At 39.4% G+C, this 26,266-nt stretch overlaps 1 protein-coding gene across 2 annotated transcripts in view; it reads right to left on the bottom strand.

Annotated features, from left to right (window-relative positions):
• Nucleotides 1-26,266, bottom strand: part of exoc2 (exocyst complex component 2) — a 150,351-nt gene that overhangs the window by 80,860 nt on the left and 43,225 nt on the right. For both annotated transcript variants that reach the window (XM_037769780.1, XM_037769781.1), the window contains exon 2: nucleotides 25,984-26,037. The gene's annotated coding sequence lies outside the window, so the exon portion shown is untranslated. The remainder of the gene's footprint in view (nucleotides 1-25,983; nucleotides 26,038-26,266) is intronic.

Genomic DNA, 26,266 nt, shown 5'->3' with positions numbered 1-26,266 from the left:
ACAAATGCGACGTGAGGCGATGCAATGGTCGGCTTTTATCGCCGCTAGGTCTTTGATGTCGGGTTGGTGTGTCTGGGCCTTTAACCTAACTGCGGAAGTTGTAGTTTTGTTGCGTGCCATATAAATGACACATGAAAAGGCTAAAATGCATCCTCAAGTCGTTCTATTTATACTCTTTCCATGAGATCGGGTTGTTTGATACATGACTGAAAATGCTGGAAGATCACATCAAAAAGAACCGGACTTTGACTCAGTTGATCCAAAACAGCTGGAGTTATGACAGACACACAAGCACATTCACAGCTTGTTGCCTTGGAGAAACATTATCTTATCTAAGCATTGATTTCCATCTGTTCCGTAATCATTTTTGTCACCTTTAGGTTCTGAAACTATATGATAGATGACATTTTTAGAGTTGAAGTGTAAAAACAAGATTTTCTGAAAGAAGTGTTGCAAAGGTCTGAAGTCAGTATTATGTACAGTTATGTCACAGTCTGTGCCGTTAACATGCAAATGGAAACAGATCTTTATGACTGACACCTAACCCATACTGTGGAGTATAACAATGTGTGTGTGGTACACATGTGAACAGGCTAAACATGATACTGACCGACTGCTCTGACGACCCCTCACTGATTCCCCCGGGAGTCCGTGTGAGTTGGCTGATGCTCATTTATGTAAGTCAGCGTGTTAGTGATACGCCAATATGGATGACGCGGTCCCATCTCACATTTGTTGTTTTGTTATGTGATGGGGATAATTTATATAACTGGGACACGTAACACAGCCACCTCAGAAGTCACTCAGAAGCTGGATTGTGTAACTGTCATGTTCCCAGGGGCTGCTTTTGTTTGTAATGTCTCCTGAGAGTGTCTGTGACTGTATATTGTGTAACGCTGCCACATGTCCCGAGGCCTTCGCCTGTGAAATACCCATTTCTATTTTTGTCACCTTCTCCACAAACCCAACAGGCATTGTGTAACAAAAAAAAGAACATGTGATGTGTTTGGGTTTACATCCAGGAGTGTGTGGATTCAATGCATTTCAATAAAATAAACCATTCAATAAATAAACATTTTAATCACTTAGTTAATTTGATTTCTTTTTTTGTATGCGTGTGTGCGTGTGTGTGTGTGTGTGTTATTTGCATACATTTTTTTCTGTGCGGTTATGGGGAGTATGGTGGCAAAACGACAGTGCCTTTGGGACATAAAATACAAACCCTGAACTGAAATTTTCATGTTTGCATGAGATTTTAAAGTATAATCTAACCATTCGATGAATTCATTACACAACTAGTAGCATGTTAATTTCTAGATAAATAATGTTAAAAATATAAATGCCCTAAATTGTAAATTAATCACACATTTTTTATCTGTTCAAAATGTACCTTAAAGAGAGATTTGGATTCCTTAGATTTTCTATAGTATCTTCATTCTAAATTCATTCTAATCTTCTTCCAAAATAAAGCAAGATTTACATCTTGCATGAAATCAAGATCGTGGTGTGAGGGCGGGTTGATGAGGAGCAAACCTATAAAATTCAGTTTTCAGACACAGTGTTTTGCTAACTGTCAACCCTTTCAAAGCTCTTTAAAATGAGTCTTTAGGCTCCAGTGAATCTCCCGGAATGTACATGTGACAGTATTGCGTGGTGAAGTCTGTCTGTACAGTATGTGTGTGTTATTGGTCTCTCGCTGGGTAACCACAGGGCAGGTGAAGTAATGCCTGTCAGTGAACCCACGCAGGATGGCGTGTCTGGCAGAGCCAGCTGCTACAGAGGTGTCGAAAACCTCTCTCTGCTCGCTTTTACTCCGTCCCTGCCCTCCAGCTTCTCTGCTTCTCTGTTTACCTCCCTGCTTCAATTTTCAATCTCCATCACAGAGAGACCTTGTCACTATAATACATACATACTTTATCTGTTCTATTCAAATATTGTACTTAAGTACAAATTTAAGGTAGTATTACTTTACTTGAGCATTTCAGTTTCTTCTTTTAATCCACTCCTTTTCTGAGTGATTGAAATGTGATGTGTTCTTTACTCCACTACATTTATCTGACAGATTTACTTTCAGGTTTTACATTCAACATCAGATAAGTTCTTTATTTCCCTCTTACTCATTCTCTTTTTTTTTTTTTGTTTGTTTCCTTCATCAGCTGATCTGAATGCAAACAAATCCCCAAAAAATGCAAATATAGTCTTTTTGTGTTATAGCAAAACTAAATGAGTACTTTACAGTAGACATGTGGTAATACACATACTGTACAGTAGTATTCAGCGGTGGAAAAACAGATCCTTCAGATCCTTTTCTTACGGTATAGTACCACAACTCACGCTAATTTGATAGTTGTTTAATTGAACAGATGATCGACAGAAGATTTTGATAATCAATTAATTGTTTATGACATTTTCGAGGATAAATGCTCAGAATTCACTGGTTGCAGTTTCTCAAATTGAGGATTTGCTGCTTGTCTTTAGACTTCTATGATAGGAAATGGAATATCTTTGATTTTTGACTATTTAATAAGACGTCAAGTAAACAAGCAAGACGTCTAGTTAGCCTGTAGAAAACAGTGAAGGGCATTTTTTATACTTTTCTGCAATTTTGTAGACAATTAATCCATTAATCAAGAAAATAATCTGCAGATTAATTGTTAATGGAAATAATCCTTCTTTACAGCCCCACTTAAAATACTCTATTATAAGTAAAAGTCCAGCATTCAAACCCTAACCCAAAGTAAAAGTATGTAAGTATTACAAGCAAGTCATGCCAGCTGTATTTTAATGTTGCAACCTATTTACAGGGAACTACTTTTAAATATGATATTGTATTGGGTAATCCATAACAATGCATCATATTTTATAAACTGATCATGAATTCTTTCTGAAAAATCATTATCTGCAAAGTGACACTAGTTGTCAAACAAAGTAAAACGTGCAATATTTCCCTCTGAAATGTAGCAGTGTACACGTACAAAGTACCTTAAAGTGAAAATACTCAGTTCATTTACAGTACTTGGGTAAATGTGCTTAGCCATGTGTGATCACTGGGAATAATTTCCCACAGTAATCTTGCTACTTTTACTGGGGAAAAAAAAGACTTCAGTAGGCTACGAATTCCAAAACTGATTCATCATGTGTTAGGAGGACAAACAAATTAAATCAAAATGTGTCCTTCCTGGTCCTCCTGTCCTTCCTCCTCTGCTCTATCTTGACCTCAGTCTACACACACTATGGGCCTGAGGGAAAAGGGTGAACCTGCTGAACTAGCGAGCTAAACAAGGGCTGGTACGCTGTGTTCTCTCATATTGTCTTTCTCCGTCTGTCAGTCTGAGGTTTTTCGCACTCCAGATGCCCTCAGACACACCTAATATCTTTACAATGTAAAACACCCTCATGCGAGAGCAGCTCTCATGGTTCACCTGCAGGACAGGGGAGCTGTGAACTCCTGGTTCTGGGTCGATCAGTCAAGACGAGGGGGGAGATCAGGGCACAAAAAACCTCAACATGTACCTCCACTTAACCTGCAAGTGTTTGAGTGACTGGGCAAACAAAGGCTGGAGGTAACACCCACAGCTTACATGAAGTGTATCTGCACTCATTACTCAGGCCTGCGTGCCGCTACTAACACAAGAGGGCTGACCTTAGCTGTTGTTAGTGGGAGAATGTGCATGTGTTCATGCATGATATCACCGACTCCAGTCACGAAAGGATTGTTTGCGCAGATAAACAGCCTTCTTGTTTGATATCTCACTCTCAGCAGTCCAGAAAGCACCTGAACACATGCAGCTAAAAGTGCGAGAGACACACAAATACCTGCTAGTTGTGGGAATGCACGACAAGCTCCATGCCACTCAAAAACCTGCCTCTCATTGTGAGAGGTAATAAAGCCGTGCATATGCAGAGCGGGGATGTCTAGCACCCTTATTGTGTTTGCTATACAGATGTATTCAAGGCAGCGAGTCGCTGAAGAACAGGCCTGCTGTAGATTAGACGCCGTTACAGCGACCCTTGCGGCTAATCCTTGCACGCACGCCACCGGGAATGTGCTACTCCCAAGACACAGGCCTTGGATTAAAGCCGGGAGTTATCGACATGTGCAGCACACGAACAAAGGGAGAGCCATTAACATAGAGAGCGATACAAGCTGCTCTCCTTTGTGAGGGGCAGATGAAGCCGAGCCGCCACGTTCTGCATAAACAGAAGTCAGCGGCGACGGAGCAGCGAGAGGGGAAACAGACAACAGCGACGACGACGAGTGAAATTTGGTCTAAAACTCCAAAACCCCTATACACACCGCCGAGCCACATTAAAATGACAAAGGCTGGAAACTTGCTCTTTATGTTGTTGCTGTGATGCACCCCTCACAAACTCGGAAAAACATCCTTTTCATATTTACAATATGATTTCCCCATGGGGATCATTAAAGTTTCATCCTTCTTATAATAATGACTGAGCGCATTGTTGTGCTCCAACAACAAAAACTACTATTTGCAGTTGTGTACACTCTGAACGTGCTATACATTAGAAGCTTCTTGTTGATATTAAGTTGCATCTTTTATATGTTTCAAATCTCATGTTACAAAGTTTATAAATCCTTGTCTGTTTTTATGTATACCCTCCTTGGTGGTTGGGAATCAATAAGATTTAAAGAGTTGGTTCAGCCACATTACAAAATGATATTTTTTCATTTACTTCAAGTCGTATCTAACCATGCAAATAGTTTTAGGTTTTTATTTTGAGATATCTGCCCCTAAGATTTCTGCACCCACCCCAATATACAAGAGGTGAATGTGATTTTGTTTTTGGTGCTCACCAGCTTCAAAAACTACATCCTCTCTTTCCAGAAACACTATGAGCTGTTCACACAGAGAGACGTCACTCAGAAGAAAGGCTTTTGATCTCAACGTATTTCAGACAGAGAGAGCAACTTGTACTGTTATAGTGGGCCAGAGCAGCATGGTGACGTGGCCACATATTCTTGTCGTGGAGTGCACGGTGAAAAAAGCTAAAAATGGAGATGCACCGCAGATCACCTGTCAAACTAAAAAAGGTGACCAATGAGCAACAAACTGGGCCTTAAGGTGCAGTCACCCTCACGCCAGATGTTGTGAATACATTGCTTCATCTCCTATTCACAATCATTGAAACTTGAATGTTACTTGAAAGATACGTTTCCTTGCTCTACTCCTTTGCTCAGACCTGTGAATTCACATTGTCACCCACGAGAAGCAATGATGCATTGTGCATTTGTTTGGTACAATATAGAGTGCTCCAGGGATGACGTATATTTGTAGGCCAAACAGGCCAAAAGTTAGCATCGCCCTGGTTCCCTCGACAAAAAGCCAATGGGATTTTTTTCCATTGGCTTTTGGATTATTTTAGAAAATACACATTTATTATACTTAGACGTTTTGTTCCATAAGATTATCTTCTCATATGAACACCACTTTTTTGATTTTTGAAGTGTGTAGGCAATCACCAGAAGTAAAAAGCTAATGTTAGGCTATAAACAAACTACACCACTGTTGCATGAGCGCGAGTATACACAACGAGGCTGTAAAGACGGACGAGTCGGCGTGATGACGTTTAGTAGTCTCATTTAGCCACATGTCAGCAACCGTCTTTTTTTAAGACACATTAAGGCTTCAAAATTCACGAGTGGGATATTTACTGACGTATTCTATATCGTAAAACAAAACGTTAAAATCTCTTGTGTTAACCACAGACCTTATTTCAGGCATCTAACTAAGAACCAGTTCAAAAAACCCACTGGCTTCCAGACGAGGGAACCGGAAGTGCTAAAATGCTAACTCATTTCCGAGTTTTAGGACTCATTCCTGTAGAACTCAATTACTGTACCAGATTACAAAGTGCAGAATTGCTCTCATAGATTGTTAACAGTTTGTGATCATTCTGTTTAATATATATTTATAACCCACTTTTTAATCTACACACTACATCCTTTTAGGGGCAGTTCTGTTGGACGGAAGGTAATGTCACTGTACATTTAATCCGGATAATTCCCAGAACACAATCAACACTTTTCATCGGAACTTAAAGGTGCCCTCTGGAGGCTTTCACCACTAGTAGTGCTACGGAGCAATGTTTTTACAAGTGGGTTCCTGGTTTGTTTGATGCACGTGCACGAGGACACACTTGCGTACGTGTGAGGCAATATACATTCCTGCTGCTGGTGTCACGCTGTTCCACTGATTGACAGTTGGTGGAAGTTAACCTCAAAGAAGCAAAACAATACGCCAACAAAGGCAAGGAAGAAGAAAACTGCAAGCTCACAAACATGGGGTCGTGTCTAGAATGTAACCCACAAGTTGCGAAACTCTCGTGAGATGGTCAAGGTTAGGAATTGACCTTGAATAGTTATGGTTAGGATAGCGTCTCGTGAGAGCGGATAGAGTCTCGTGAGAGTTTTCGCACGTTTTGGAAACTTGTGGGTCTAGACAAAGCCCAGACGTGGATTTTTTTACTGATTTGATGCTTACAATGCAGGATTTAGAATATTCAAAAAAATCTGCTCTGCAAATGTTTAATGAGAGAGCAAATGCATTCACATTTCACACACATTTGCCAAACCTCAAGGATACAATGTGCTCTAGTGAGAAACACTGAATATAAACATGACTTATGTTTGTTTACCAGAAAACTCCATAGGGCCCCTTTAAAGTGTTAACAGCGGGTTCTGTGGATTATCTAGAGTAACAAGGACACTTTTTTCTGAGGGGAAAAAAACAAAAATCAATGCTGTGAGCACCACAAGCAAAATTCCCTCCCATTGTTGTGGGATGAAGGCAGAAATCTCGGAGACAGATATTTAAAAAAAAAAGTTTCCTTTGACCTGACCTGACCTTACAGTAGCCTCGGCTCTCTACGTCCAGTCACACTGCAGCCTGTCACAGACAGCGCAAGGCCGACAGATGGAGTGTGTGCAACCGCTCAATCCGCCGGCCGTGTTTGTGTCGAGCTGCTGAGTCTCAGAAAAGTTCCCGAGTTCGGTGACTCATACAGCTTGGCTGCAGCTGGATGCTTACAATGTGTTTTCTTCATATTCAATATCTAGCCAAGCATTGTGAAACCTGGGAGTATCCCGGCTTCATTAATCCACCTCCCAGACAACAGCGTGGAAAGACAAATGTTTGAAACACGTGTTAAGTACCTGACTGACTCATTGTTTTGAGCAGCATCAGCGTGACAAAAGGTTAAAGGAAAGCTGTGAGCCCCTCAAATGCCAGCACAGCACCCAGTCCTTCGACCGCTAACCCATATCTAAAAATACAATTAAAAAACATTTAGAAACTGACCAATGGCAATTCAAGATGATGAACAGCAATTCAACAGATTCCCCACTGTATAATTAAAAGTTGAATGGATTACTTTCACAAAATTACACTTTAAAAAATCTAAACGTCAGTTGAATAACATGTAGTAGCTACTTGGGTGGATAGCAAATCATCTGGCTATTTTTACTTTGGGATTTATCAGCCAATTTATCCAAGAATTTTATGAGCCTCAGGAACTAAACTGAGAAGCTGAATATAGATTAATAAAATTATGAAGATTAGACAAAACAGGCTGATAAAGGAATACAAAGTGATCGTGCTTTGTGTCATGTTTCCTAACAACAGCAACTGTTGGTTTCTTTTGGACATGACAGAAATGGAAAACTCTTTCTAACCTTAACCAAATAGTTTTGGACTAGTCCCTTAAAAAATATAAATGTAAAGTGATTGGTCGAACACATAAGCCAATGCAGCAACAGTTACTGTAGAAACATGGTGGCCACCGTGAAGAGGACCCGCTCCGTATGTAGATATAAACGGCTCATTCTAAGCTAACAAAAACACAACAATTCTTATTTTCAGGTGATTATACACTAAAGAAAACCTACTTTACTTTACTTAATATTATATTCCATTTCTGCCAAGATCCACTGGACCATTAGATCCCCCTAAATGTTACACACGTTACCTTTAACATAGTGAAAAAGTGCCATATAACTGTAATTAACTGTAAGGAATCTTGCTGGCTGAGTAGCTCTTCAAACCTCATGTAATAAAGCAGCAAAGCAGCTGCTGAGGTGACGATAGAAACCACAACGCTCCGGTTGCTTGAATCATCCTCTAATCTCCAGCAACTGAAGTTGTGAATGAATTTTGCAACGGTTCTGTTGCTCAAGTTGTTTTGTTTACATTTTTGTGATGTTGCATAAGAACCAAGTTTTCTTGAGATTTGCAAGGCCAACAACACACACTAAGTTTGCCAATTTGGAACTTTTAAAGGATATCATTTGAGCCATCACCTGCGATTCCAACATCCTCACTGATGCATCATAATATATAAAAAAAAAAAAAAAGTGCTGCCTTTCTCTGCTCAATAGGCAACATGAACTGTTAGTTTTTCAGCCATTAACAAATGACAAACAAATCAGTACTTTCCATCAGTGAATCACACGGAAGGGAACTACACCTCAGGTGATTCACATCTAAGTACAATTTGTATTAACCTCGACCACACCCTGATTAACCAAGCTTGTTTAAGTTGCTTTGACTTAATCATTAGCTAACCTTTCATCACTAAAACCAATTTGTGGTTTTCGAATGACTGTTTGTCCACCAAACACCTAATCTGTGTTTAAGGGTTTGTGCTGATTGCACAAAATGGAGCTGAATAGCTGTACAATTTATGTGATTTTAGTAGGTTTGTTTTCATGTTTTCAGTTCTGATGCGTTTGCAATTGGCTTATTGGCCTTTAATACATACAGTATCTATCTCCATCCAAATGCGTGTTTGATAAAAATAAAAAAAGACGCTTGGGTGTGTCAAAGGTTCACAATAACAAGGAAAAGGAAATTAAGGTCAAATACAACATGGAAGAAAATGTGCATTATTTACATTTGCTTAGTCATGTAAGAAATTATGTAACATTTCAAACCACTAAACATGTTCTGGGTATTTTTGTGGTTGACCTTTTGGCTGTTGTAAAGTAATATCACATATTTAGATAAAGTGGTGAACTTTGTCATGTGTGGCCATGGGCTAATTCATTTACAGACAGCCATTAAAACCACTTATCATCCTTAATCGATAATGTTGACACATATTGTGACCACACAGTCTACACATGATTGTTTTACTGTAAAACATGCTTAGTCATGTAAATTTATCCCATTTTTTACCTGTCTTTAGTCTGAAACATTGTCCACAAACAATATAGTAATGTAATTTATAGGGCTGTCAATCGATTCAAATATTTAATCGTGATTAATCGCACATTTTTCTATCTGTTCAAAATGTACCCTAAAGGGAGATTTGTCAAGTATTTAATAATCTTATCGACATGGGAGTGGGCAAATATTTAGCATAAAAAATATGACACAACAACTGTGAGTGTGTCAGTGTGCTGACTTGACTATGACTTGCCCCAAACTGCATGTGATTATCATAAAGTGGGCATGTCTGTAAAGGGGAGACTCGTGGGTACCCATAGAACCCATTTTCATTCACATATCCTGAAGTCAGAGGTCAAGGGACCCCTTTGAAACTGGCCATGTCAGTTTTTCATGGCCAAAATTTAGCATAAATTTGAGGTGTTATTTAGCCTCCTTCGCGACAAGATAGTATGACATGGTTGGTACCGATGCATTCATTATGTTTTCTAGTTTCATGCCAGTATCTAGCTTTAAAACTGAGCCCGCTACAACCTAAAAATCACAAGTTGCGTTAATGTGTTAAAGAAATCAGTGGTGTTAAAGCAAAGTTGCATTCACGTGTTATCATTGCGTTAACTTTGACGGCCCTAGTGATTTACAGTGAAATTAAAGAAATATTTTGTATTATTTTACAGTCGGTGTGTTCATCTTTTTGATCTTTCAAGTCAGTTATAGGAAATAATGGTTAAAAAATGACACATTTCTGCTGTATTTTACACTCAGCATTATTATAACATCGCCAGTAAACCTCAATATAAATCAATACCAGCTACACTATAAGATTATCAGACCCGGTAGCAGTGTATGTGTGTGTGCCATGGCTTTACAGTGTCAATCCTCTGCCGCCTGGCTCCCAATATGGATTGGTTAACAAGCGCAGGGCAGCGTTTGGCCTTGTGAAAGCCCTATCTGTGTTGACAGAGAAACAGATGACCTGTGGGCTCGGGCCAACACAGTGGCAACACACCCGCTGAGGGGAAGAATTGCTCAATAGGCTGATAATACAGCTCATGCTATCTACTGCTGATTGCTTTATAGCGGTGTAATCCGGGGACAGTTTGTTTTAGAGCTTAGGTGACCAAATATGGCCGAATGTCACTGCAGCAATCCGTGTGTATTTTATAATTTTTTACAAGAGCATGAATTCTCATTGCGTATTGATCTTGTTATCCATGCAAATAGAAATGACGGTAGAGGTTAATGAATAATAAATTGTCTGAATTGTCTGTGTTGTATCTGCTCCTGAAATGATATTCACAGTTGACAGTATGCAGCTTTCAATTGATAAGACCGTAGTGTCACTTCACAAAAAAACACCCTGGAGTCTTAGCCTTATACTCTCAGAGAGGATGTTTCATTACAAGCTGTGGTATGGCAGTTTATGTAAAAGGCCACATCCTGGTCTTAGTTGTGTTGCCATGTGAAGTGGGTCACGTTTAGCAGTGTGTGGCATAACCAGCTACACGTTGTCCCCAGAGAGCTTTGATACCTATAGACAGACGAGTGAAGAAATCAAAGCCGAGGTCAAAAGTGAAAACTGAGAGTACAGTGAGTTCAGTTAATCCTTCTTGTTCTGCCAGATTGGGTTGCACCAGGTATTCATAAATCCATCATGTGTAAAGTCCTTCCTGAGTTCTTTGTATCTACGAGCTACTTTCAAACTAGTGATTTACTGTATCAGGTTGTCGCCATAGACTGTATATAAGAAGTGAGCGTAGTCACCCATTGGTTTATGGACTGCCGTCTTGAAGCCTCGAGTTTGGCATTTTGGCCGTCGCCATCTTGGTTTTTTGCAACCAGAAGTGAAACGAGAGGGTGGAGCTAAGTACAACCGAACGCTGACCAAGACATTTTTAGATAACCAGAAAGTTACAATTAACTTTCATGTACTGATAACAAACTGTGAAAGGGTTAACGTTGTAAGACAACACTGACAACTCTCAGACCGAACAACGCAGTGGTAGTGACCTGTCAATCACAAGGTAGCCATGCCCTAAAGCATACTCTGCTTTATGGTCTATTTGACTCTAAATGGGACCATAATGAACTAAATGAACTTCATGCTGTATTGGAGAAGACTTTAAACTAGCGATTGAGACCATAAACTCATGTTTACAATGTTTACTGAGGTAATAAATCAAGTGAGAAGTCACAACTCATAGACTTCTATACAATCACACTTCTTTTTACAACCAGAGGAGTCGCCCCCTGCTGGCCATTAGAAAGAATGCAAGTTTAAGGCACTTCCGCATTAGCTTCACTTTTCAAAACCAGCAGATTCCGCCTGGTTGCAGCATTGAAATAGAAGTCTGATTGTATAGAAGTCTATGAGAAAATGACCCTACTTCTCACTTGATTAATTATCTCAGTAAACATGAGTTTTGATCAAGTCACATATGTTGCCAATATTCTATATTACTTCTTTTAGTCTTCACTCTGAACGGGTCATAGTGTTAATTAGCAAGCCAGCGTTCGTTTTTTCAGTTGGTTCATTCAGCTACACCCATTATACCTGGCAGTTACTGGGTGTAAATATTAACCTCTTAAGACTCACACTTTTTAAAGAATAACACTAATCCTTATACCATCATCAAACCATTGTTGATCATTATTTTTACCCCAACCTTACCCCTAACCCGCAGGCAGGAAGGTGGGTTTTAAGTGGTTAAGTAACAACTAAGCTCTACATAAGAACTAGTTTATGTGGTGTAACCCATTTGAATTCAGAGATGCATAAATCTTCTCTTAGTAAAGTCTTCAGTTTGAACATACAAAAAGCTGGTGCAACTGACGGGAGAAAGAACAACACTCTCCACCTCTTGTTTGGCCTCTGACAGATGCAAAAGAAATACCCTGATCACTAAAGAGCTTCCTACTTTCCAAAAGCAAACCTGACATGGCAAAAAAAAAAATAGAGCACATTACAGTGTTTTTTGTGTGTCTCCTCCTTTCCTCTGGGACCTACTACAGTAATGAGCCACACAGAGTGGGACGATGTGCCAAATGGGTGGCCTGGGGCAAGGAACACCAAGAAACCATCAAGTTTGGTGGTTTGAGTGCGAGCAGGGGGAGCGATTGGTTTGGTTTACATTGAAATTAAGGCAGAGAAATGAGAAACTGCTGTTTACATTTTAGGTGGACTGTTCTCTGTATTTCCATCCACACCCAGGGAAAACCTAAGTCAAGAAGTTATGAAAAATGCATCCTGTAATTGAACATGCAAAATGTGAAACAGAGCTTTGACTCGCTATAGTTTACAATTCAAAATGCAGGCATTATAGATTTGCTCAGGGTTATTATAGCATTCAGTCACCGGCGCATGTGGACTCTCTAAAAGGTTTTCTGCAACGTAACGTATATATACAGTAAATAAGTATAAATACAGTAATGAAACTTACTGTAGGACCATGGTTACCATGATTACACCACAGCAATGTTTAATGGGAAAGTATTTCTTTGCCCTGTGAAAAAGGAATGTATTGAATGAACAGACACATCAAAGATGTTCTTACTTTAACAACTACGCTGCTAAATGTTTCAAGTTTTATCTATGTAATTACAAATCATGAATACTTCACAGGCTACTGTTGACCATTTTCAAACGCATAGAGATCCAGATTTTTTAATACATTTGTTCTATCCAGGGAAGAATTGCTTTCGTTTCCAAATGAAATGAAAATCAATTATCAGAATCTTACAGTAATACTTAAAGTAGATATCCATCACAGTGAAGGTCGAGTCTGTATTGTTTTCTTTCAAAGTTATTGTGATGTTGCACAATAATTAAACTGTAAATGCAAATCATTTTAAAAACGGGCACCGCAAATAATGCCTCTGACAAAAATTGCTGAATTTAATGTTCATGTAAATGTGATCGATTATACAACACAAACACGTTTCAAGAGATATTGATATGTATGGAAGTTAATGGCTGATTTAAATGAATGGCTAGCTTTAATGTAACATACAGATTATTTATATTAAATAGTGTAAAACATGCAACATTACTGGTATAGTATTTAAATCTAAATCCGTATACATTCATTTAGATCTTTTGCTTATCATTTTACATTAAAAATTAAAAAGTTGATCACGTTTTCTTAATTGTATCTTTCAGATCAAGGGGTCATATTGTCAGATTTAAGTAAAAATTTACATTTTGGACTCATTTTTTTATTTGCTACTGGACTGTTGAATAAAAAAATGAACGAAAACTACAGTAGTTTTATTTCTAATGATGTCATGGGTTGACTGAGAGCAAAGGAACTTAAGCCCCGGGTTGACTAAAGTCTGATAGTCAGGTAGAAAATTGCAAAAACAAGTCCAAAATCTTGTCTCTGAAGAAGTCTTTAATGACTGCAATGTAAATGCATGGTGGGCGGGAGGGGAGATGGATAGGTCCAACAAACACAGGACTTTTAACCTGGAGACCTGTGTTCAAGACAGGTTATTTGTTTTGTAAATTACGTTAGTGACATGTTTTTTAGTGACCCGTTTCCTGTACTTATGTTACGTTGTTTCCGTACGTATTTTACTCATACATACTTATTTTAAGCCCAACCACGACGTTTTCCTAAACCAATCTAAGTAGTTTTGTTGCCTAAACCTAAGTGAGTGGTACTGGTGCCTAAGCCTAACTGCGAACGTTACCGTAGTTTCGTAGTTGGGCATACAAATGACACAGGAAAAGGCTAAAATGCGTCCTCATGACAGGCGAAATGTCCTTGTAATGTTGTGCTATTTATACGCCTTCCCGTGAGACTATATCAAATAGCACTAGCTCTTCAAGTTTAAACAATGCCAATACCGTACATGTAACCATCCATCCATCAGCTATACTCGCTTCTCCTTTAGAGGGTCACGGGGGGGGTCTGGAGCTGAGAGGAAGGGTACACCCTGGACAGGTCGGCAGTCAGTTACAGGGGCTGACATACATAAACAGACAACCCTTCACACATTCACATCTGTGTGCAATTTAGAGTCGCCAATTCCCCTAACCTGCATGTCTTTTGACTGTGGGAGGAAGCTAGAGGAATTGGAGAGAACCCACGTTGGCACTGGGAGAGCATGCAAACTCCACTCCAGCAGGTTTGAACCCTACATTTTCTTGTTGTGAGGCGACAGTGCTAACCACTGCACCACCGTGCCGTCCCATATGTGTCTCTTAACCTGCAAATCAGACCAGTGTTTACTACGAAGCAACATGAGAGTTTGCCACGGTTTATTTTTGGGAACCAGCTCAGATTTAATGATCACCTTCAGCGTTGCTACAAGTATGAGTCGATGCCGTATATTCACACAGACCACATGAAAGAAGGACATAAACGCCCATTGTCCTGGCGTATTCCTCATAGGTGTGACTCGGTTTCTGTGACAAAATGACCCCCGGGGCATTGCATGCTCTCAAAAGGGATTCTTATGCAATGAAAGATCTCACCTTCTAGAAACTGTAAACCCTGTCATCTAATCACCAACAACGGAACAAGGACAAAGACAAGTGATTTTGACTCATGTAATCTGCTGTTGTAGACGTTTTCTGTACATGTCAGTGTAGTGATGAAACTGTCCCCTGAGGATTTCACTGTCAGTCATGTGCTCAGCTACAGTGGGAAAAAGCAAGTCAAGGGAAATGTGAGGGGGGACACAAGTATAGCACCTGTGAGTATAGCACCTGTGTTTACTATAAATCTAATTTTGATATCGATATTATAGGGTTGACATTGGTGGGATGATGTCTGTGGGACAAAAATAAAAAATATAGAGTAATGCCAGCCTTAAGGCCTTTACACACCGGGGGTGTGACGAATAAACAACACGAAGATGCGAAATACTCGCCTGAGAATATTATATGTCTAGCGCTTTTATTGTGAAAGGTAACAATGGAAGTAGATCTGGTCTATGCTGCATTTGTCAAGGTTGAAAGGAGTAATTGTTTGCTGTCTTGGTTCGGACTACGGAGCATTCGTGTTGTTGTTATAGGCACAACTCAACACGATCCACACAACTTGATTGGTAATAAAAATTGACCTTGTTCTGGAAAAAAAAGTATGCCACTTTTTCGCCACGTAATATTCACATTATTGCGAATAGTGTATTGATTATACACTAAAGAAAACATTTGTATCAATATTATATTCCACTTCTGCTCATAGATCCCTCTAAATGCTACACACTGTTCCTTTAACAACAGTGTTAGCATAGCGATGTTGACTAAACAAAGCATTGATTATCTAGACTTGACTTCATGTCTATTTAATATACAGCATCACATGGTGGCACAATAAGCAGTTGTTATATTTCTCAGAATGCCGCCGCTTTAACCAGAAATCTGTTTGAATGAGAAGTCGTGGGGCTTTCCTTGGAAACAGTGACACAAGCATACAAGTGTACATGCACCTCGGATGACGATGTCAAACTCTTTCAAAGTGTTGACTGTGCACCAAAAGATGGCACGCAAGTTTATTTATATATATCATTTGCCTACCTCTCTGTAATTCTTTTGTGTTTAACGTGATTGCGTATACTTGTATGTGTGTGTGTGAAAAACCAGGTATGCTCTGCCACCTCTAATTAACTTGCTGGAGATGTGTATGACTCAGCAGCAGTTGACAGCATAATCACCCTGTGGCTCACCTGTTTATACGCGCAGACACACACACTCACGCATACACACACACGCATGCTTACACACTCGCATAGTCGTAGGCTGACGAACCCTTTGTGAACCCCTGAGAGACTTCTCACTGTGCATCAGGGTGAAACTCTTCCGTGGCAAAACGCAACTATAAAACAGAGGCATGCCATAACCCATCGCTGAATGCCAGCCGAGGTGCATTCTCGCCAATGTGTGTTTGTCTGTCTGTCTGATGTAACCTGGCAGCTCAGGTGCAAACAGAGGGCAACGCGCTGTTTAGAGGTGGCAACCTGCAGCCACAGGCAAGCATGAAAATGAACGTTCAGGTAAATCAAGCAGCAGCTATTTACAGTAAGAGCAATAAAACATAAACAGACACAAACAATCACCATGGTTTCACACAAAGCAGGAAATTCATTTGAATTTCCGTCTATGTAGCTGATTCAACTGATCTGATTCTCAGTGATTTAGTGCCTTTTAATGACTTTCCACTTTAGTCGTTAGTCAAGATTTGAGGAATGTCTCATGTCCTCTTTTGTATATTGTGTTTTTGCCTTCTACATTAAACTACATTTCCCCTTGAGGGACAATAAAGATGAGCTGAACTGAACTGAACTTGGTAAAGATTCTAGAAACATTTTTGTGATATTTGTTAAAATTCTTGTTACATCCCGACAGCAATCACACATGCTTGTGTGCACTCTGCCCATGCACTCATTGACTTTTTCAATCCCGATACCGATAGCGATACATGGGCTATGGGTATGTACCGATACAGAGTGCTGATCCAATACCAGTGTTTGTTTAATTGTCACCGATATCCGATCCGGTATCGGTATCAGAGTCTTCCACAAGCTGCTAACTTGAATTGCTGTGAGTACTAACATGTTCGTCGTTCAAATTCATAATGATATACTGTACTTACGTTCATACTGATAATCGTGGGGTGTCGGCTTTGGAGGGAGGCCTGAAGCGACGGACTGTCTGTGATGCCGACTTGCCGACTTTCTCGCACGATTTAGGGACCTTTTGAGCTAGTTAGCAGCTAGTGCTGCTAGCTACTTTCATTGGAAAAGAGTTGGCAACACTGGGTTAGTTTTTTCAGCTGGATCATTTTTAAAAGTCTAGTGCTAGTATCTCAAGATCGCCCACCCTGCCTTTAATTAGTGTAAATAAACAAATAAATAAGAGTGACCAGATAATCCGACAAAATGTATTTTAAAGTGAAACTGAAGGTGAATCTATTCAAAGTAGAGGTTGTCATGGGTCCACTTGGTTCCAAGTGTCTATAACCCCTGACCCAGGACCCAACTTAGGACAGGTCCAAAATGGGTCTCCTTTTGTTCTCTTTTTTTGAAAATGAATGCATTTGGGGTTCTGGTAGGTTTTACATGGATCAATTTAGGACTAGGTCCTACATTTTGGACCAGTGTAGACCTCTAATCCAAAGTGTAACTATAATTATACTGTAAAACACACTGCTTTGTTACTCTGTAATTTAAAGTTGAACTCAGTGACATCTAATGGATGTTTACAAAGGAGAGTTTGGGTATTCCAAATAACTGGTTTAATGATAACACGGTTAAAGGAACTTGTTATAAACCTGTCTAACCACTTGTGTTGTTTGTCCCAGTAGACTCTGTTGTTGGTGTTGTTGTTGTTGCATAGTATACATATATGTTCCCTGCAGTAAACCTAGAAATTTTGGTTGCAGCATGAGATTGAATGTCTATCTGAGACTGTGGCATGTCTACTATCACATACATTTTTCATAGTTAGAAAGAGAAGATAGCTGGTTAGTTCTGCTTGGCTCTGAAGTGGAAACCAAGGGCTACATTTTTGAGAATACAGATACTCATAGCACATACATATACAGTATGTACACAAATATACAGTATACATAAACACATATGTGCACACAATGCCAGCCAAAATCCATCTCACAAAATATATATAGTTATACTAACTATTAGTGATAGCGATAATAACATGTTAATGTTAACACACACATTAATTTGCGATTAATTGTGATTAACTATGGATAGTCATGCAATTAATCGCGATTTAAATATTTGAATGGGTTGACAGCCCTACTAACTATATATAATTATACTACAACTGCGACTGTATCTAACGGTGCAGGTGAAACGGTTACATCTGCATGTGCAAAATGACTACACTTCTATACTGTATGCACAGTACATATTCTCCCTTGTAAATACATTGTATCTTATGTGATATAAACAATGGATAGAAATATTTAAATTGCAACTAACTCTATTAACTTTCCTTCTCCTCTCTTTCTTTTGCTTTTACATATTTACTTAAAAACATGTATATATAGTATATAGGTATCTATATATGTGCTTATATTAATGGGCATATACAGTATGTTTGTATATATTTTTTCCGATATATGTTTTAGGTTTTAATCTAAGTTATTGTGACTGTATATAAACAAGGAAGCAGGAAGAAGAAGCAGGAACTGTGGCGTAGAAAGTAAAATTTGGCCCAGGTTCCTGCGGTCCACATGCAGGTAAATACCTGAATATGTCAAACAAATCTCAGGGAAGTTCAAAAGGTCTTTGTTTGTCTGTTGTTTGACAAGCAGAAATAACACACAGCAACACTGACATTACAACAGACAGGTGGATCAGACTGAAATATTCCAAACGCGGTTCATGACCTCCACAGGCATGCTGCAACAATCACAGGCTCATCATACTTTACCCTGCATCCTTTACCCTGACCTCTGAAAAATAACAAGTTATCATGTGCCAGGAAGCACCATCAGCTCTGCCAAGCTCTGGTGAAAGTTGTGAATTTAAAGAGATGCAGGTGGTGGCACAAAAGATCTTAAAAGCTGTGTGAGCGGAGATGTGAAGGAGTGGAAAGTTTGCCACTCTTGTTTGTAAAAATCTTCCACTAATCCCATCAGAAGAAGAAGAAAAGGCTCTGGTCGGTGTAATCTGTTGATAAGTGATCAGGCCTTGTTTACCACAACGTTGATTAGTGTATGAAGTACTGCAAAAGAATACAAAAAAAAATGAAAAAGAAGATTAATAAATACAGAGACAACTTCTAAAGTGAAAGGGAGGAACAATTTCCAGTAAACAATTTCACTTTTCAGTTTGGTTGAGAGAGAGGTGAGAAGTTTCTTAGACGTCCGTTTCATTTCGACGATTCTAATATGTACAGTAGGAGTGGGAAAAAAATCCATTCACCAATGTATCGCAATTAATTTTTTTATGATTTTGAAATCAATTTTTTAATGCCAGAATCAATATATTTGCTTTATTTAAGTACATGATGAGGCAAAAGGATATGACCTGCACCCTCACATGTTAAATCTAAAGTAGTAAACACTACACATACAGTAAAGCATGGAAACACTTTGGGTTTCACACATTGCCAGAAAAAGCAGAGCTAGACATCACGGCTAAAGCTGCATGATAACTCTGTCATGGACAGGAAACGTTATCGTATTGTGGTAACGTGCGGTCAAGCCGGCCGTCACTCTCATCTTCGTGGTCAAATCAGCCGATGCTTCAACTGTAGAGCACCCATATACTGACATTTATGTTAAATGCATTCAAACGGCCCGATGGAGCTGACCATGGACGTATAAAAAGAACAGAGCTGATGGGAGAACTAGCGACAGACTTGGCGAAATTAGCGCAAGTATACATGTGTGACTACGTCCATTTTTCAAAATAAGGTGCTAACAAAGGGAACTATATACAAAATACATATATGGAAATAACAATAAATATCAATAATCAATATTGATTGGATTATATTAACCAGAAGTGTAAAACATTACATGTTCCTTATAAATTAAAAAAAAAAATACCATTAAATCCTGAGGGAAATGTCTTTATTCTTTGATATTTGGATTGTTGGAAAAAAATGAATAAATAATTCCTGACAATGACTGATATATTTGACTTCAGGACATCTCTGACTACATATACGTATGCTGAAAGTCAATTATTCTTACTGTATTAATTAAGATATGTTCCAAAGTAAAAGTCCCTTGAATTGTATGATTCAACTTTTTCCCATGTTCTAGTTAGAAAAGTTAACAAAAATTGCAATAAATCGTAATATCGAATCGCAATACATATCAAATCGACACCCAAGTATTGTGATAGTATCAAATTGGGAAATAGGTGAATCGACCCAGACCTAATGTACAGTAGCAGATGTTAAATACATGTTAAAGGATAAGTAAGGCAATACTTATATGCAAATCTCTGTTTTGTTCTACTTTTTGTTGACACTGACTGCTTTCAGTACTATACCAGAATGTCAGTCTTATAGCTGAATGCTGTTGTGTATCGCACAGAGCTGTTTAGATTCCCACTTCAACAGTATGCAAAGGTTTACTGGAAAAAGTCAATACTGTAGGCTACAAGACTGTATACACAAAAACAGGATATGTATATTTGTGAGTAAATGCATTTGTGTACTAATGTCTTGCATGTATCGTATTCTTCAACACTTCTAAACATTCTTTCATCTCAATCCAATAGAGCACCATTGGGATGTGGTGGAACGGGAAATTCACAGACGACAAATCTACAGAGATGCGTAATTCTATCATGACAAAATGGACCAAAATCTCTGAGGAATCTTTCCAGCACCTTGTTGAATCTATGCCACAAAAAATTAAGGCAGTTCTGAAGACAAAATTTGTCCAACCTTGGTACTAGAAAGGTATACCTAATAAAGTGGCAGGTTGTAACCTGAATGTCTAAAAATGTTTGTCTAAAAAATTCTGTTTTTTTGTGCTCAACCAACACTCATGTTGATCATGTGCAAGTATGAAAACTTGACTGAAGTCCATGACTCAAATAAGCACAAACTCACACTGTTAATGTGTCAGCTGCTTTGCACGGGTGTGCTATACAAACATCACAGTGGTTTAATCCTCCCACGCGCTGTGACCAGGAGAGACTTCGGGAGATAAATGAACGGACAATCTGCAGGCGTTTATCAGATACAATCAGATGTAAGCAATATGTAATAGACTGTAATGAATCAAACTAAAATCAAATTGACCGCAGGGCTTGCACAGATCGGCCCTCGCAACAATGAAACCTGTTTGTTTTAGTGTAATGTGGGAGGCGATAACTCCAGGGCTGCTGCCTTGGAAACAAAATAATTTAAACTCTGTGTTGTGCAACGCCCTGACTCTGCATCTGTGATGACAAACCGAGTGATCACCTTTATGCCAAAACCATCAAACAGTTTTACGAGTAAAAAACGGAGCTGGGATGGCAACGAGAACCTGCTTATGCACACAGAAACTCTGCACAAATACACCTGGAACACGCCCAGTATACATGGCAACTGGGACCGACAACCACTTAAAACACAACCACAGAAAAGAGGTGCTGGGATTCACTACACCCCGGTCAAGTCTGTCGACAATAACTGAACAGCAAAACATGAACCCGCAATGTTAGTCTCTTTGATGTTCCCCGGCTCTTTTCCCCCCCGTCTTCTTTTTTTTAATCTTTCCTTCAATAGAGGGGAGTCTGAAAGGCAGAGTAGAGATGTTTAAGAACACGGTTTGCGGCGGTTAAAACCCGCAGATAACAATAAGCGTTTTACACTGAGCAGGAATTCAAAGAACTTGAGGAGAGAAACACAGAGACAATACTTGGCTGTGAAAGAGTGACGATCGCTCTAACATGCTAAATCTCTGCCTTTGTGCCCCGAAGCTTTGATCCCAAACTTCCAGCGGGCCTCTTGTTGAGTCTGTTTGCTCTTATTCAGATATATTAAGACTTGCCATTATGTGCAGACTTCAGAAACAGCCTGTGGTATTTGCTCAAAGATTAGTTTACTTAAAAGCCCTAAAAAAAAAGGTCCCGAAATCAGAGGGGAAAACCTTCCATTGACAGAGATGAGAGGTAATCTGTGCCCATTTCAAGGCTCTTCTAGTGTGTGTGTGTGTGTGTGTGTGTGTGTGTGTGTACAGATCGTGTGTGTGGCTGTTTTTGTGTGTTTCTTTTGCTGTTAGATAAATATGTATTGAAAGTGTTGGGCTTAAAAGAACAAGCGAAAGGAGCATAAACTTCTTCTTTCATACTCTAGAGTTCAAAACACTGTTTACTGAGACACACAGAGGTTAGAGCACCAAACAACCTCTGAGGAGCTGACGCAGACCTGTCAAGCTTGTGTGTGTGTGTGTGTGTGTGTGTGTGTGTGTGTGCGTGTGCTATTAAGGGCACGTATCTGAGTGCTTGTTTGGTTGATTTGTGTGTTGATTTGTGTGTTTGAATGTTGCCTACTGCCGTTCATCCAGTGAGCAGTCAAGGTTCATTGGGTCACTGTGGTTCCCCGAGGAACTGACTGTGCCGGCGGCCGGTCGGGCCAATGAACACCACTGACCTTTGACCTTAACCCTTGTCCCACGACTGACCCTGCCAGATGATTGACTGCAGCCTGGGAGGTAACTGAGGCGCCCATGAGCTTCGACAGTGTCAACAGATGACCTCAAAAATATCAGTGTTCACGCCGAGCTTGAAGGACGGTGACGCAACAGGAATTACGTTCATGTTGGGCGATTCTGCTTGATTTCTTATGTACAAGGCCAATGTTCATGAAGGAAGTAGTGTGCCATATATTTAATGTGGTAAAGGTTATGAATGTGTAGGTCAGGGTAATGGATGGGCTTGTAACTTGTGAGTTTGGCGGCGGTGACTGGGATTTGGGTTTCAGACCAATAAATAAAGTTGTTGTTTCTTAAAACCATGACCAGGATCTTTCATTTACTACAGCCAAGTGTTTTAGTTGCTTCACCTTAAAGCTTCACTAGTCAATACAATGAATTAAATGACTATGTTTAATAAAAGTGGTCACTCGCAGAGGATTATACCTCTTTCACACCAACAATGACCAGGGTCACCTGACCCATGTTCAACCCTTCTTTAGTCAATAGACCGGGTTAATCCCTGGTCATGACAATTCAGACACGACCTGGGTCAAAACCCGGGAGCAATGCATGCTAAATACCCCAGGTGCTGGAAATAGGCGGGGGGTTTACACATCTGGAGGATTACAGAGCGATTAAATTGTTAGTCAACTAACACTCATACGATTTTGTCGACTAATCAATTAGTTGATTTAAACGACGGATCTGCAAAACTTAGTTTCTCCACAAAGAATCACACAAACGCACCATTTTAAATCTCGATGTACTCCGTTTCTTTGAAATAAGTCATTCAGCATGAAAAATGACTAATCGACTAAAGAAATCTTTATCAACTACGACCAATATGACCGATTAGTCGACTAATCGACTAAGAGCGGGCAGCCCTAGATTCATACTTTAACCATAACATATTCATAGTTTACATTCTCGGTTATTTTTTTGTTCTTGGCTCTGTTCTTCGGGACTTTTCTGGATCATCCAATATCAACACGATGTTTTGATAGGTTGTGACACACACACACAAACAGATTCTTAAATTAGACAAGACGCATGACGCATCTGTATGGTATGAAAATCATTATGAAAACAAAGACAGGTGATGGGAGTGTGTTGTGTGGTGAAGTATGTGTTAAAATATCATTCCAAACTAATGTGTCTTTGTGGATTTGAGCAACTGATTGAGCAACATGGGTGTGCTGAATGTTTGTGTTTGACGGTTTGCATATGAAAAGTCATCAAAGATGATGGGAATTAGTCAAAGCACTTATGTGCATTTAAACACCCTGTAAACACAACATCTGACATATGATCACCTTTTAATACACAGCTTTGTTGAATACTCGATTCTGATTGGTCAATGATGGCATTCGGGGTCCACCCCGACGCAAATTGCCGTATTGCCCTGTTGGGGTTTATTTGACAACGATGACCAGCTCACTGTACATCATCTCTTACATAAAGTTGATATGGCTATTGGTATGGGTATAGATCTAGTTATTAGACGGTTGCTTTACACATCCAGCAGACACTTACAGAACCAATATCATCAATCATTTGGGGTTGTATTTCTAGCTACCTTAGAAATGTAAGTCCAATATTCACTTTCTTTTTTAGCTTTGTTTTGAGGGAAATATCTGGCTCTCTTGCTGCTAAATGCTCCACTTAGCTAGCTAGTTGCTAACTTTGTCTGATGTTTGTTGCTGGGCAGGTAGTATAAAGTGGCAGGTAGTACCGGCTGCAACTGGAAACAGGGTTGATGACACCGGTGAGAATGAACCAAAACTGTAAAGCTGCAAGTCGGACGACCAAAACAATGAGCTGAAAGATGCTTAAACACTGAGGGGAACTGCAGAGACGGGTGATAACGTCACCAACACATTACACGTGTAATTTGACACTTATACTTCTATTGATGGGTGCAGCTTTAATTAGTCCTCCTCGTGAACTTATGCAATGGACAAATAGAGTCCATTGGATACCATCAGTAAGCCTACCTGTCACACATTTCCTGGCAATCAAGGCAAAAAACAATCGTAGTCCAAATAAGTTCCTCAAGACATACAGTATTCAGTATATTATAATATTATACAAGGCTTTTAAGTCAAATGGTGCATTGAAGTTTGCTTTGCAAAATCAAATTCCATCATATTTGGTTGGTACACAAGGTCAGATCTTTTTTTCAAACATCATTCATAGTCCAAATATATAAAAGAAAAAGGACAATATTTGAACCTGCTGTCACTTCCAATTTGATCTTAATAGGGAGACTAACACTAGACAACAAGTACATCGAGATTATGGATGTTTACTTAGGCTGTTAAAAGGTTGTTTATATCAGTGATTGCTTGTGTACAGAGCTGTAAAACAGGCCAACACATGGAATTATGATTAAATGAGAAACCTACTCTGTTTTCACAACAACTAAAACTCTTCACTTATATAAGTAGATAGAACTTAAAGAACTTGTCACTGGACAAGTTATGTTATTTCTAAGACATTTTTGGGTTACAAGGCGCTCAGCGGTTACTCAGTGTTGACAGCTGTCATTGTCCAAAGTTTACTAGCAATCATAGGTTTAAATGTCCCAGTGAGGCTAATCTTCTGTCATAATTAGCATGACAGTAACATTGCTCTCCTAACTGCTCTCAGACTGACTGCTGACCTCTGACCTGAAGATGACCTGTGATGACCCCTGACTGATGTGCTTGTTTGCTCTGTAAGGCCCACGACATTCTGTCGACTGGTTAAGATGACCAGAAGGGGAAAGAGAAAACCAAGAAGGGAGGAACGTCAGAAGAAAAAGAGTGACAGACAATGTTAAGATGAGGAAAAACTGTGTAAATGGTTGTTGAGGCTTTGGGCCAAGGCTAGATAATGGTTTGTCGCTCTTATGTCTTTAAATAGAGACACTTTAATTTAGTAAAAACACAGGTGAACATTTTAACCCCGCTTAACACCCGCTTTGTAGCTGTCGACATGGGAACTGACAAAAACAATCAGACAGACATCTGTTATAGCTAACTAGCTAGCCTACAAAAAATGTCAAGACACTGCATGTCTTTGGTATTGTTTCAGTAAAACGTTCAAATGACGGTCCCACAGGAGTTCTATACAGTGTTTTATAGGAACAACGGGGTTCTGAAGAAGCCAATATGTGTCACAAATGTTGATTTACAGAAATAAAAATAAAAAGGTTGGTAGGTTTCCCTGTTATTTTCTATGTGTAATACAAAGTGCCACACCTTGGCACTATCTCAACTTACTCATCTCTCTCTCTCTAAACTCTGGTCAGGTTGTAGTGACAACATTAAAGTCCATTTAGTGTGTCTTCCAGTGTTTGGTGTTGATACAACCTGAGCAGGGTTTGAGCTGCAGGGAGCTGAGGGTCTGAGGTTTGACCTCATGTAACTCATATCTAACTCTACATAGATGCCAAGACCATAAACACTGTCAAAAAAAGTGGTAGGAAGGGAGTACGTATTTGTTCAGATAAATAGGCTACGTTTTAAACACATAACAGGCCCACTTCAGACCAGATGCATACTTTACCTTTTGATCCACAGTAAAGTTTTCTGATAAGATACGGTATAAATCTGTACCAGATTTCATCTTAACTAAAGGTACAGTTGTTAAAATAGCTCAGGGAAACTGGATGGGGCAGAAAGAAAAACACTCACCACCACTGCAGAGACCAGGGTTCACTTCCCAGCAGAGTTGCTTCCAGTTTGATCCTATTGAACACAATAAGAAGTGGGAAGACAGTGAGGGATCATCTCCTTGTTGCATCACTTGTGACTACAATGCTCGGGACTAAAATCAAGTTGGAATTTAATAGAACAAACACGTTGAATTTGTAACCCATTTAGCATAATCCTAAATTACATATTTACCACCTGTGGTGCCTCCACTGCTTGACTAACATATGACTCCTTGGATGTTGTCGTGGTAACAGTAGTGTAA

Source organism: Sebastes umbrosus, chromosome 5, assembly GCF_015220745.1.
Source record: "Sebastes umbrosus isolate fSebUmb1 chromosome 5, fSebUmb1.pri, whole genome shotgun sequence".
Taxonomy (NCBI): domain Eukaryota; kingdom Metazoa; phylum Chordata; class Actinopteri; order Perciformes; family Sebastidae; genus Sebastes; species Sebastes umbrosus.
This window is presented reverse-complemented; position numbering and strand designations above follow the sequence as displayed.